The 13663-nt window shown below is 38.8% G+C and overlaps 1 protein-coding gene across 1 annotated transcript in view; it reads left to right on the forward strand.

The window, feature by feature from the left end:
- Window positions 1–8101: 8101 nt before the first annotated feature.
- Window positions 8102–13663, forward strand: part of LOC134264052 (bromodomain adjacent to zinc finger domain protein 2B-like) — a 35202-nt gene continuing 29640 nt past the window's right edge. Inside the window, exon 1 of the mRNA XM_062746350.1 lies at window positions 8102–8256. The gene's annotated coding sequence lies outside the window, so the exon portion shown is untranslated. The remainder of the gene's footprint in view (window positions 8257–13663) is intronic.

The raw sequence follows: 13663 nt of genomic DNA on the forward strand, positions 1-13663 counted from the left end.
CAGTCACTAGAGCTAACAGGACGCGTGTCCTTTGTCAAGGTATCCAGTCACTAGAGCTAATGGGATATGTACCATTTGACAGTGTTGCCAGTCACTAGAGCTAACAGGATAGGTGCCCTTTGTCAAGGTTGCCAGTTGCAAAACATAACAGGACAGGTTTATAATTCCTAGAGCTATTAGATTTAGGTACCCTTTGTCAGGGTTGACAGTCACTAGAGCTAACAGGACAGGTACTTTTTGCCAGACCTGCCAGTCGAAAACCTAATAGGACAGGTGCCCTTTTTCACGGTTGATAATCACTAGAGCTTACAGAATAGATGCCATTTGTCAGGGTTGTCGGTTGCAAGAGCTAACAGGACAGAGGTTGACAGTCACTAGAGCTAGCAGGACAGGCACCGTTTTTCAGGACTGCTAGTCAATAGAGCTAATTAGATAGGTACCCTTTATCAGGGTTGCCAGTCACTAGGGCTAACCGGACAGGTGCTTTTTGTCATGATTGCAGGTCACAAGATCTAATAGGACAGGTAGTCTTTGCAAGGGTTGAAATTCACTTGAGCTAACAGAATAGATACCCTTTGCCAGGGTTGATAGTCACTGGAGCTAACAGAATAGGTACCTTTTGTGAGGCTAACATTCACTGGAGTTACTGGACATTTTCTTTTGTCAGACCTGCTAGTCGCTAAAACTAACAGGACAGATACCCTTTGTAATGTTTAACAGTCACTAGAGCTAACAAGATAGGGACACTCTGTCAGTCACTTAAGAGCTTTCACGTAGGAGCTTTTTTTTTTTTAGAGTTTCCAGTTACTAGAGCTAACAGGACAGATACTCTTTGTCAAGCATGGTTGTCACTTATTTTTAATTATTTTATTTATACAAAATATAATTCACACATAAAAGTGAATAAAATTGGATCAATAAAAAACAAGTCTGCTTGTCACTTAGGGCAAGTGGGACAGGTACTTTAGTCAGGATTTTCAGTCACTAGTGCAAAAGTTTATCTTTCTCAGGCCTGCTAGTCACTAGATAAAACGGGACCGATACCCTTTTAAGGGTTGCCCGTCACTAAAACGTACAGGACAGGAAACCTTTTCCAGGCCTTGCAGTAAATAGAGCAAACGAGATACTCCCAGTAGGTACCCTTTTTCAGGGCTACCAGTCCTAGGACTAACGGGACAGGTGCACTTTGATAGGCCTGCTACTTACTAGAGCAAACGGGAAAAGCTCCCTTTGTCAGACCTTCTAGTTCCTATAGTTAACAGAACGGGTACCTTTTGTAAGGGTTACCAGTCATTAGAATAACGCGATGGGTGCTCTTTGTCATGCCTGCTAGTCACTAGGGCAAACTGGACAGGTTCCCTTTGTCTGATCTAATAGGCACGAGAGTCACAGGACAAGTACCCTTTCTCAGGCTAGTATATAGTTCTCCTTAGTCAGGCCACTTTGACTATAGCGAACGGAACAGGTATACCCTTTGTCAGGAGTGCCAGTGACTAGAGCTCACAGGGAGGTACCTTTTTGTCAGGCCTGCTTGTCACTAAGGGCAAACGTGACAGGTTCCTTTTGTCAGGCCTGCTTGTGACTATGGCAAACATAACAGGTACTTTTTGTCAGGCCTGCTAGTCACTAGAACTATTTAGACAGGTACTCTTTGCCAGGCCCGTTAGTCAGGACAGGAACCCTTTGTCAGGGTTTCCAGTCACTATTGCTTATGGGACAGGTACCCTTTGACATTTTGACATGCATGCCTGCTGGTCATTTAGAGCAAACGAGACAGGTTCCCTTCATCAGACCTGCTAGTCACTAGAGCTAACAGGACAGAATCCCTACGTAAGGCCTGCTAGGCACTAAATCTAACAGGAAAGGCACACTATGCAAGGACTACTAGTCACTCGGCACCCATTTTCATGCATGCTACCAGGTAGTCATTAGAGCTTACAGGGAGGTACCTTATTCAAGCCTGCTTGACTAGAGCTAAGGGGACAGTTGGCTTTTGTTATGTCTACCAGTCATTAGACCTAACATGGAGGTACGCATTTTTAAGGTTGCTAGTCACAAGATTAAACAGGTCAGGTGCTCTTTCTCAGGCCTGCTTTTAACTTAGTCTAAACAGTGTAAATTCGGTTAGAACGAAGTCACTGGGACCTATGAAATAACTTCGCTATATCCGTAATTCATTATATCCGTATAAAGAATAAGTTAAATTTAAAAAGCTGGGGATCCAAGATAACTTCGCTATATCCGTGAATTCACAATATCCGTGTTCGTACTAAACGAGTTTTGCTGTAGTTACTATTTACCAGGCCTGCCTGTCACTAGAGCAAACAAGACAAGTACCCTTTGTCAGATCTCCGAGTCACTAAAGATTGCCGCAGAGGTACCCTTTTTAGGGTTTCCAGTCAATAGAGCTTATGTGATGGGTGTCCTTTATCAGGTCTGCAAATCACTAGGCCAAACGGGACAGGTTCCCTTTGTCAGCCTTGCTAGTCACTATAGCTAACAGAACAGGCACCCTTTGTTATGCCTGCCTGACTCGAGGGAACGGTACAGGTATCTTTTGTCAGGCCTGCTAGTCACTAGAGCTTACAAAACAAGTAGCCCTTTAATTTTCAGGCTTGCTATATACAAAGCTAACGGGACAGGTACCTTTTGTTACGTCTGCCAGGCACAGGAGCTAACAGGGCAACTATCCTTTGTAAGGGTTGCCAGTCTCTAGAGCTAACAGGACAGGAACACTTTGTCAGTCCTATCAGCCACAAGATGTAACAGAACAGGTAACCTTTGGCAGTCTTGCCAGTCACTAGAGCTGACAGGATAGGTACCCTTTCACAGGGTTGCCAGTTACTAGAAATGACTAGACAGCTAGGTGCCCTTTGTCAGGGTTGACAGTCACTAGAGCTAACAGGAAGGTACCCTTTGTCAGGCCTGCCAGTCACTAGAGCTATATAACAGGACAGGTACCCTTTGTCAGGGTTACCAGTCACTAGAGCTATATAACAGGAAGGTACCCTTTGTCAGGCCTGCCAGTCACTAGAGCTATATAACAGGATAGGTACCCTTTGTCAGGGTTGACAGTCACAAGAGATGACAGGACAGGTGACCTTTGTCAGGGTTGCCAATCACTAGAGCTAACAGGACAGGTTCCCTTTGTAAGGGTTGACAGTTACAAGACCTCACAGGACAGTTGCCCTTTGTCTTGGTTGAAATTCACTAGAGCTAACAGGACATGCATCGTTTGTCATGCCTGCAAGGCACTAGAGCTAACAGGACAGGTACATTTTGCCAGACCTGCCAGTCGAAAACCTAACGGGACAGGTGCCCTTTTTAGGGTTGATAATCACTAGAGCTCATAGAATACTAGTAGGTGCCCTTTGTCAGGTTTGCCATTCGCTAGCGCTAACAAAATAGATAACCTTTGTCAGGTTGACAGGCATTAGAGCTAACAGGGCAGGCACCGTTTTTCAGGACTGCTTGTCACTAGAGCTATTTAAATAGGTGCCCTTTGTCAGGTTTGCCAGTCACTAGAGCTAACCGGACAGGTGCCTTTTGTCATGATTGCCAGTCACTAGGGCTAATAGGATAGGTAATCTTTGCAAGGGTTGAAATTCACTTGAGCTAACAGAATAGATACCCTTTGTCAGGATTAACATTCACTTGAGCTACTGGACTGTTTCTTTTGTCAGACCTGCTAGTCGCTTAAGCTAACAGGACAGGTGCCCTTTGTCATGGGTAACATTTACAAGAGATAACAGGATAGGAACACTTTGTCAGTCCTGTCAGTCACTTAAGAGCCTTCACGTAGGTGCCATTTTTAGGGTTTCCAGGTACTAAACCTAACAGGACAGGTACTCTTTGTCAGGCATGGTTGTCAATTATTTTTATTTATACAAAATTTGATTCAAAAATAAAAGTGAATACAATTTTGTATCAATAAAAAAATAAATGAAAAGCCTGCTTGTCACCTAAGGCAAATTGGGCAGGTACTCTTTGTCAGGACTTCTTGTCACGAAGGCAAACAGGACAGTTACTTTTTGTCAAGGTTTTCAGTTTTACTAGTGCTAACGGGACGGGTTCTCTTTCTCAGGCCTGCTAGTCACTGGAGCAAACGGGACAGATTCCCTTTGTAAAGGTAGCCAGTCACTAAAACTTACAGGACAGGAACCCTTTGTCAGGACTGCCAGTTAACAGAACAAACAAGATAGGTACCTTTTAGTCACTAGAGCTTACAGAGAGGTACCTTTTTCAAGCCCTTGACTAGAGCTAACGGGACACATAGCCTTTGTTAGGCCTGCAAGTCAATATATCTAACATGGAGGTACCATTTTCAGGGGTGCGAGTCACAAGAGTAACCAGGACAGGTACCCTTCTTCAGGCCTGCTTAAAACTTAGTCCAAACAGGGCAGTTACTATTTATCAGGCCTGCCTGTCGCATCCTTTGTTATGCCTGCCTGACTAGAGCGAACTGGACAGGTATCTTTTGTCAAGCCTGCTAGTTACTAGAGCTTACATGTAGCCCTTTAATTGTCAAGCCTGCTGGACTATATATAGAGCTAACAGGACAGGTACCCTTTGTCAGGGTTGCCAGTCACTAGAGCTATATAACAGGACAGGTACTCTTTGTCAGGGTTGCCAGTCACTAGAGCTATATAACAGGACAGGTACCCTTTGTCAGGGTTGCCAGTCACTAGAGCTATATAACAGGACAGGTACCCTTTGTCAGGGTTGCCAGTCACTAGAGCTATATAACAGGACAGGTACCCTTTGTCAGGGTTGCCAGTCACTAGAGCTATATAACAGGACAAGTACAGTTTGTCAGGATTGAAAGTCACTAGAGCTATATAAGAGGACAAGTACCCTTTGTCAGGGTTGCCAGTTACTACAGCTATATAACAGGACAGGTACCCTTTGTCAGGGTTGCCAGTCACCAAAGCTTACAGGACATATATCCTTTGTCAGGAATGCCTGCTTGACTAAAGTGAACGGGTATCTTTTGACAAACCTGCTAGTCACAAGAGCTTACAGTGGTACCCTTTGTCAGACCTGTTTATCAGTTGAGTTAACAGGATAGGTACCCTTTGTCGATGTTGCCAGTCACTAGAGCTAACAGGACAGATGCCCTATGTGAGGACTGCTAGTCACTAAAGATAACAAGACAAGTAGCCATTTGTCAATCCTGGACAGGTACCCTTTGTCAGGATTGCCAGTCACTAGAGCTAACAGGAAGGTACCCTTTTATCACACCTGCCTGCACAGAATTAACGGAACAGGTACCATTTGTCAATCCTACTTAACTAAAGGGAATGGGACAGGCAGGTCAGGTCTGCAACTCACTAGCGCTTACAGAATAGGTACATTTCTGAAGGTTGACAGTCACTAGTTTGTCAGGGTTAACAGTCCCTAGAGCTAAGAGGAGAGGCACCCTTTGTCAGAGTTGCCAAACACTAGGGCTAACAGGAAATGTACATTTTGTCAGTCCTTTCACTTTTAGCCACAAGATGTAACAGGAAAGCTACAATTTGGCAGATTTGCAATTCACTAGAGCTGACAGGACAGGTATCTTTTCTCAGTGTTGCCACTCACTAGAGCTAACCGGACAAGTTCCCTTTGTAAGAGTTGCCAGTCCTTAGACCCAACAGGATAAGTACCCTTTGTCAGGATTGCCAGTCACTAGAGCTAACAGGATAGGTACCCTTTGTCAGGGTTGCCAATTACTAGAGCTACGTTGTCAGGCCTGCTAGTACCTAGAAATATCAGGACAGGCACCCTTTCTTAGTAATGCCTGCTTGACTAGAGCTAACGTGACAAGATCCCTTTGTCCAACCTGCAAGTCACTAGAGCTTATAGGGAGGTATACCTTTTGTAAGGCCTGCGAAGCATAGAACTTACAGAGAAACCACCATTTGACAGGCCTACTTGACTAGAGTGAATGGGACAGATACCATTTGTCAGGCCTGAGGGTCACTAGTGCTTACAGAATAGGTACCCTTTGTCAAGGTTGCCAGTCACTAGAACTAACAGGACAGCTCTCTTTTGTCAGAGCTGCCAGTCACTAGAGCCAACAGGACAGGTGCCCTTTGTCAGGCCTGCTAGTCACTAGAATTAACAAAACAGGTGACCTTTGTCAGGCCTGCTAGTCACTAGAATTAACAAAACAGGTGCCCTTTGTCAGGCCTGCTAGTCACTAGAATTAACAAAACAGGTGCCCTTTGTCAGGCCTGCTAGTCACTAGAATTAACAAAACAGGTGTCCTTTGTCAGGCCTGCTAGTCACTAGAATTAACAAGACAGGTGCCCTTTGTCAGGCCTACCAGGTAGTAGAACTAACAGGACAGGTGCCCTTTGTCAGGCCTGCTAGTCACTAGAGTTAACAAGACAGGTGACCTTTGTCAGGCCTGCTAGTCACTAGAGTTAACAAAACAGGTGACCTTTGTCAGGCCTGCTAGTCACTAGAGATAACAAAACAGGTGACCTTTGTCAGGCCTGCTAGTCACTAGAATTAACAAAACAGGTGACCTTTGTCAGGCCTGCTAGTCACTAGAATTAACAAAACAGGTGTCCTTTGTCAGGCCTGCTAGTCACTAGAGTTAACAAGACAGGTGACCTTTGTCAGGCCTGCTAGTCACTAGAGTTAACAAAACAGGTGACCTTTGTCAGGTTGCTAGTCAGAGATAACAAAACAGGTGACCTTTGTCAGGCCTGCTAGTCACTAGAGATAATAAAACAGGTGCCCTTTGACAGGCTTGCTAGTCACTAGAGTTATCAAGACAGGTGCCCTTTGTCAGGCTTGCTAGTCACTAGAGATAACAAAACAGGTGCCCTTTGTCAGGCCTGCTAGTCACTAGAGTTGACAAGACAGGTGCCCTTTGTCAGGCTTGCTAGTCACTAGAATTAACAAAACAGGTGCCCTTTGTCAGGCCTGCTAGTCGCTCGAGTTATCAAAGAAAACTCGGGCCCCTCCTTGAAAACGGATCTCTATTAAGTTATGATATGTTCTAAGGATGAAGCTTTAAAAGTCAACGACTAACACCAACCCACCCACCCACCCCATCGAAATTGATTTCTCACGTTTGGGAGAGTAGCTACGATGTGTTTTTTTTTTTTTGATCGCCTGTCAATAAAATTTTGGGAAGGAAATATTTTTTCGACTATGGTGGACCACCCCGACCCCTCAAGGAAAAAAAACTCCTTGACCCGAGTCTGTACCCATTACTTTTCCCCTCCTCAACCTTGTAATCTCTATATGGTGCACACTGCACACCCAAGTTGAATTAGGTGCTTTTTCATGCACATCCACATAATTTTAATTATAAATTCCTTACCCAACCCAGGCTAACGTATGTAGCTTAGATAATATTATTTTCAGCTGATCAGCATGTTTAAAAAACCAGTCCACTTTCTCACATCCTTATGTACAAAAGTTATACAATTAAATTATAATTTTTCTATATCACTATCATTAACAGGGAAAATAGAAATGAAGTTATTGAAAATAATTTTGTACGTTTATATATCGGTAAAGATATCAATGATTTAATTATGTTTTAAATTATTTCCTCGAATTGTATTTAATTTTACATAAGAATCCATGGTTGAAAATGAAACAAATGCCCCTTCCTTCTTTCCTTCCAAAAAAAAATCTGTGAAACGGTGAAAGGAGGGGGTGGGCACTGGGCACCCTATACATGTATGTGTATCACCTGGAATTTAATGTTTATATATAATCCACAATTTATATATCCGATTATAGTTCATATATGATCAGTATCACTTTTATAACATTTAATGATTAATTACTCGTTTTTTCATTGTTATATTACAGTAGTAATTCAGTGGCATATACACCTGTTTTGTACTAATTTTCAGTACATGTCAGTTTCTCAGTTTCTAAAAATATCTCCCTGTGTTTATAAATAAACCTTTCTTTCACGGAGTTTTCCATGTTTTTACCATAAATAAAAGCATGTCAATAAAATTTCAAATTTTACTCAGTATAATTAACCAATTACTAACGAAATGCCACCCCAAAGCAAGTGGATTACCCGAAAAGGACGCTTTATACACACAATGCTATCTTTATATTGTTTGCAATACTTTGTGACGTCACACATTTGTCGATTTACATGCGCTCAACCCTAAAACTCGACTCCAACCTTCCATTTTCTTTGGAAAACAACTGCAGAACAATTAATCGTTTATTTGAGCATATTTTGGTGTCTGTGTTGCATGGAAAGCTTCAAGATTGTCTACAGATGCACAGGTAAGTTGGGGATACCGTTTTAACGTCTGAAGATGCTTGTGTTTTGAAGTGATATCAATGATAAATTTCTATGTTTAACACTGTTAATCAAAACTTATAGATTTTCCTGGCCGGCGCTCGCTGCATTCTTGAGAGAAAAGGTCTCTGTTTTTGTACCGATTTTCAATTGCTAACATCAGTGTACACTTGTAGAGATGTTAAACTTTATTTTGGTGTATATTTAGGGGTGTTTGATTTTTGTTTACAAGGGGAAATCCCGCGTGCAATCTGGTGAAAATGTGTCCACGGCCATCCCTTGCTACCGATATTAATGTCGATTATATATTCCAACCTAGCATTATCATTTCCCCGGCATATTTATTCGCACTTGTGTACAACCACTTCTTGGCGTTTTCTTTGTTCGCAGTTTAAGCAGATATCTTCTTGGTGGCGTTTAATCAGTTAGTTTGGCGAGGTCAATTCGATGTCACAGAAACATTCATTGTTACATTGGGTGCATTTTTCTTGGATGCAAGTTGAAGTGTTTATGCATAATTTTTCTTGTCTGTGAACCAATCCATTTCTTTATTGAATATGTCGGGGCGCCGCAGATTGGAGGCCATTTATATATACTAACTGTTTAGTGATTTTTGCATGGTGTTTGTACAAGCTTTTCATCTTCAGTTTTATTGCAACAAAGGTATTGAAGAACAGGTGTTGTTGGTTTTTGAAGGAAGGCAATATTTGGATGAAAAGGTATTAACTTTATTTGTGTTTTAACAAATGCTTTGTATGCTCTGGATTTACAAAAAGTAATTTAAATTAATTCACTTGTGTTTTTTGTAAAATCTTTATAAAATGACAATTATGAAAACTAATCATAAAAAGGGTTTAAGCTCAGACTAAAACTGAAACTCTGGTGACTGGAACACTTTAGACGATTGTAAAAATCATGTCAGATTTTTGCATTGAAACTTATTGAGATCTATAGTCTGTTATTATCATATAATTCTTTTAATTTTAAAATTTCTAACCTCAGAGTTGTAATTAGTGTATACCTGTATATTGTTTTTAGATTGTACTGTTGCATAGACCTACTTTTACATGAAATATTATACAACGTAAAAGCCTTAGAAATAGACTTAAAATCTGAGCATATGAATAATTGCAGATTTTTCATGATTCCATCACTTGTTGAAGAGGAAAATGAGGGAATTGCTGGAATTTTAGTCTCAACTGTCGAGTGTACACCATACATGATATGATGACAAATTATATGATATGATTTAAAAGATTTAATTAATATCTGCAATTTCTCATTATTTGGGGAAAATATTTTAAAGGCCAGTTCAAAACTTAAAAGCTTACTTAAAAATATTGTTAAAGTATGCTTACAGCAACCCCCCCCCCCCTTGGAAAAAAAAATTGTCAAAAGAAAAACATGTACTTGTATCTGCAGTAGTCAATACATGTGCAATGAAACAGATTGTAAACAGTTTGATAGTCTATTTAATGCAATATTTACTGTCAGTGATATATTTTAGGTCAAATAAATAAGATTCATGTTGCATAAATATCTAGGTCATGATTTGGTTTAAATATGTTTGACATAAACAAAAATATATACTATCATATAGTTGAATGATATAAGCAAGTAAGTTGTGCACATGTTTCAATGCATTGTATTCATAATCGTAAACTTTGAAGGAAATCTATGTCATTTTATTGTAGTCATAATAGCCGAATCTTACACTTATTTCTTTTATAACATCTCTACATTTAAAATTAATTTGTTTAGAAGAAAGCGAAATTGTACCAGTGAAGCATTAATTGATATGAAAAGGATTTTTTTCATCCAGAAGGTATAATATTGTGCATTCCAAACATACATGGTGAAAAAGGTAAATTTGGCATTAGACTAGCTAAAGAATTCAAGACTTGCAGGTAAATCCCTGAGAAAAAAAACCCCAAAAAACAAAATCAATCGAATTTTCATCCTGCTTTATATTTTAGTAATCATGAACACATAATGGCTTTAATTTGCGGAACTATATTTCTTTGAACCATTATTGATGAACCTGAATCTAGCAATTGAGAGAAAAAAACAAGTCATGTCAATGAAGTCTAGATAGATTTTGGACAAATATAATTATTGAGTCAAGCTTTTAAGGAGCTTGACATAAGAATTTCTAAAATAGCTACGTACTGGAAGATGACATAGAGAGAATGGCAACATGATGTATTGATTGAGTTCATCCCATTCTGATTCTGATGCTTTCATTTCCATACCTCCAAGTAAATGCTTAGAATTGGCACTGGTTGAATTATACTGCTACATTTTTTTTAGAGAAAGAAAGAGAGAGACTCTAGTTCTAATGCAATATAAGCAACAGTTCTGCTTACATTTGTCAGAAAGAGAGAGAGAGATTTAAGTTTGTAACAATATTAGTAACTGCTTCTGTTTGTCAGAGAGGGATGCATGAATCGAAATCGAGAGAACGAAATATTTGGAAGCAATGATGCTTTGAGAGAGGAAGAAAGAGAAGCTTTTAGTATTCTTGATATATTATTGTTTGTAAACAGCATATTCTCAGAGAGAGATAGGTTGGATGATTGTTTGGTTTTGCATCTTTTATTTTTCACTGCTGTTGAGATACTATTCTACCAGTTGCTGGTGAAATGGATCTCAGCTTTGATTGAGAGAGAAAAAGAGAGAGAGAGAGAAAGAAAGAAAGAAAGAGAAAGAAAGAAAGGAAGAGGGGTTTTGTCCTCTAGATGCATCAATATCAGCACAGATTTCAGTTTGATCTCTATGCAATGGTGCATACACGAAGTTGTGTTAATTTTGAAGCTTTTTACCACTTGTGATGTATAAAAAAAATGTAACATTGCATTCACCCTCTGTGAGAGTATAAAATAAAATGTGGAAAACTTTAATGCACAAGATAATGAATTTTTACAGTGAAGTTTCCTGTAGTTGCTACATGTAATATTTTATAAGCTTTATACAGAGAGAAATGGACAGGCATATTCAAGTTCACTTGAGTGGGATGATTCATTTGCTATCAAATGATACTAATAACTTTTCCTGTTGGTTTTGTAACAGTCAAACTTTTAAGTACATCAATCCTGAAGATAAGTCTGAATTTTTACAACATGTAAATATATTAAAGGCAGGCCTATCTATCTGATTTTCCTTGATAAAGTTGTCATTTTTTATTGTATACACAAATAGGTTTTTTTCAAAAGGAGGGTAGTCCATTGAGGGGCCATAGGCTAAGTTATAGCCAAAGGGTAAATGAGATTTTGTTCATATTTTTGCCCCAGAAGATGTGTTTGCTGGGGGGTAGGGGCAAGGGGATGAAGTTGTCCACAGAATCACCCTTTTAACCCTCCACCCCCACCCCTACTTCTTGAACACATCTCGAGATCAGGCTGAAGGGGCTATCCTATTTCCCCCCCCCCCCCTTTCCTCCTTTTTGATCGCACTTGAAATCTCTCAAACTTTTTGAAATGCGATTTAAAAGATAATTATTAAGTATAAAATATTCATCTCATAAGAATGTTAATTACAATTAATGTTTATAAGTGCTTGTCTTGAAATCTTAACTGTAAATGTTATCTAATTCTCATTTCATTCTGATTTTTGTCTTTTGTTAGGTAACAAGGGCATTTAGTACAGGGATATATAAAATATTCTAAGTTTTAATTGTTGGAGGAATGAATATAATGCCCAGTAATGCATGTTTAGACCTACAACAAGGGAATGTGTGCTTTACAATTGTCACTCAACCATGGAACCAGATACATTTTTATGCAGCATTGCATATTACAATTGATATTTAAATTTTTTTCCCTCCACACAGTGTTTAGTTTCTTAATCATAAATTTTTCATGTCCTTCATATGTGCAGACAATTTTTTTTTTCATAAACCCAATGAGGAAAAAAAATATGTGTAATTTATATTGTAGTTCTAAACTTAATCAAGTTTACTGTTATCAGTATACACATTTGTCAGATTCATCATTGAATTTAGGTTTATATATAAGTATACTTGAGAAATTCAAATGCATCAGATTTTTTTATCTGTCATTTTCCTTAATGTTAATCAATTTAAACAAATCCTTAAATGTCTGCACTACTTTTCCACAGGAAACAAAAATCCCGCCAGCATTATGCATGGAGCATTGGGAAAAAATTGATTTCTGTAAAAAAAATTGTTTTCGAATAAGATTTTTTAATCGTGTTTAGCGATAATTATGTAAGTTAACTATTCACGGCTCATACTTTTATCTATTAGTGAGCTAAACTGGATAATAACAGACTAGCGTAAAGAATCAATAATTAAAAATGAAGGTTTATATAACCAATAATTTGTTTTGAAATAGAGAAGTAAAATGTAGGGTATATATGTCCTTTAGACAGTTTAATACAGTTGCAGTTAACATCAAATTCAAAATCATTTTGTTATTTAATTGTCACAGATATGCAATGATATTTTTTTTGGCATTTCTTAGGTGACAAAATATAGCCTACATTTGATGGAATCAAGCTAAAACATATTTTACTTTAGATAGGCATCAGTTGAGGAAAGACTTTTTCTCAAAGAATTCATCTTAACAGTTACAATGTCAAGAATTTGAAAATTGAATACCCTAAATATTAAAATAGTTTTGAAAAGGGCCCGAAACCTCAGAAAAAATTGATTTGTTTGAACTTGCTATTGATTAAATTACTAAATGAATTAATACTTGATGAGAATTTAGAGAATTAAGCACTCATTATATCCTTTGCCTCCATGATATAATTCCATATGAGGAATTTATGAGTGAAATTCTTCAGTTATGGTTTTATCAATTAAATGTAAAAGAGCATATTAAAGACCACTTTAATCTGGGTCACTCAAGTATCACCACACCTTTGAGGAATGACCAATGGCAGGCACTGCGAAAATCCAGATGGTGGGGACAATTTTTGCGATAAAAACTTTTTTAGATAGGATATCCTGGATTTCTTTGAAAATTAACCCATCCCCCATCAACCCCCTTCCGTTTAGCCACCCATTAGAGATTTTTGGATATTGTGCATTTTGCAATGAAATATCTGAGTCAAGGAAATGAGGATACCAGTATATATTCCAAAATTCCATATAAATTACCAACTCACCCTCCCCCCCCCCCCTTCCTTAGCTAAACCCATTAGAAAATTCAGGTTATGTGCTTAAATTTGTAATGCCTTTTGGGATATGTGCTTGAACTTTATTAGGCCCATTTTGCAGTAAAATACCTGAGTCAAGGAAATAGGGATATTCCAAAATTCCATAAAAATAACCAACCCATCCCCCTTCCTTTGCTAATATTACCCCTTAGAAATTTCAGGGTATGTGCTTAAATTTGTAATGCCTTTTCCCTATCTCCATATGTATAT

This window comes from Saccostrea cucullata, unplaced genomic scaffold, assembly GCF_032062105.1.
Source record: "Saccostrea cucullata isolate Sc308-1 unplaced genomic scaffold, CSIRO_AGI_Scuc_v1 ctg793, whole genome shotgun sequence".
NCBI lineage: Eukaryota > Metazoa > Mollusca > Bivalvia > Ostreida > Ostreidae > Saccostrea > Saccostrea cuccullata.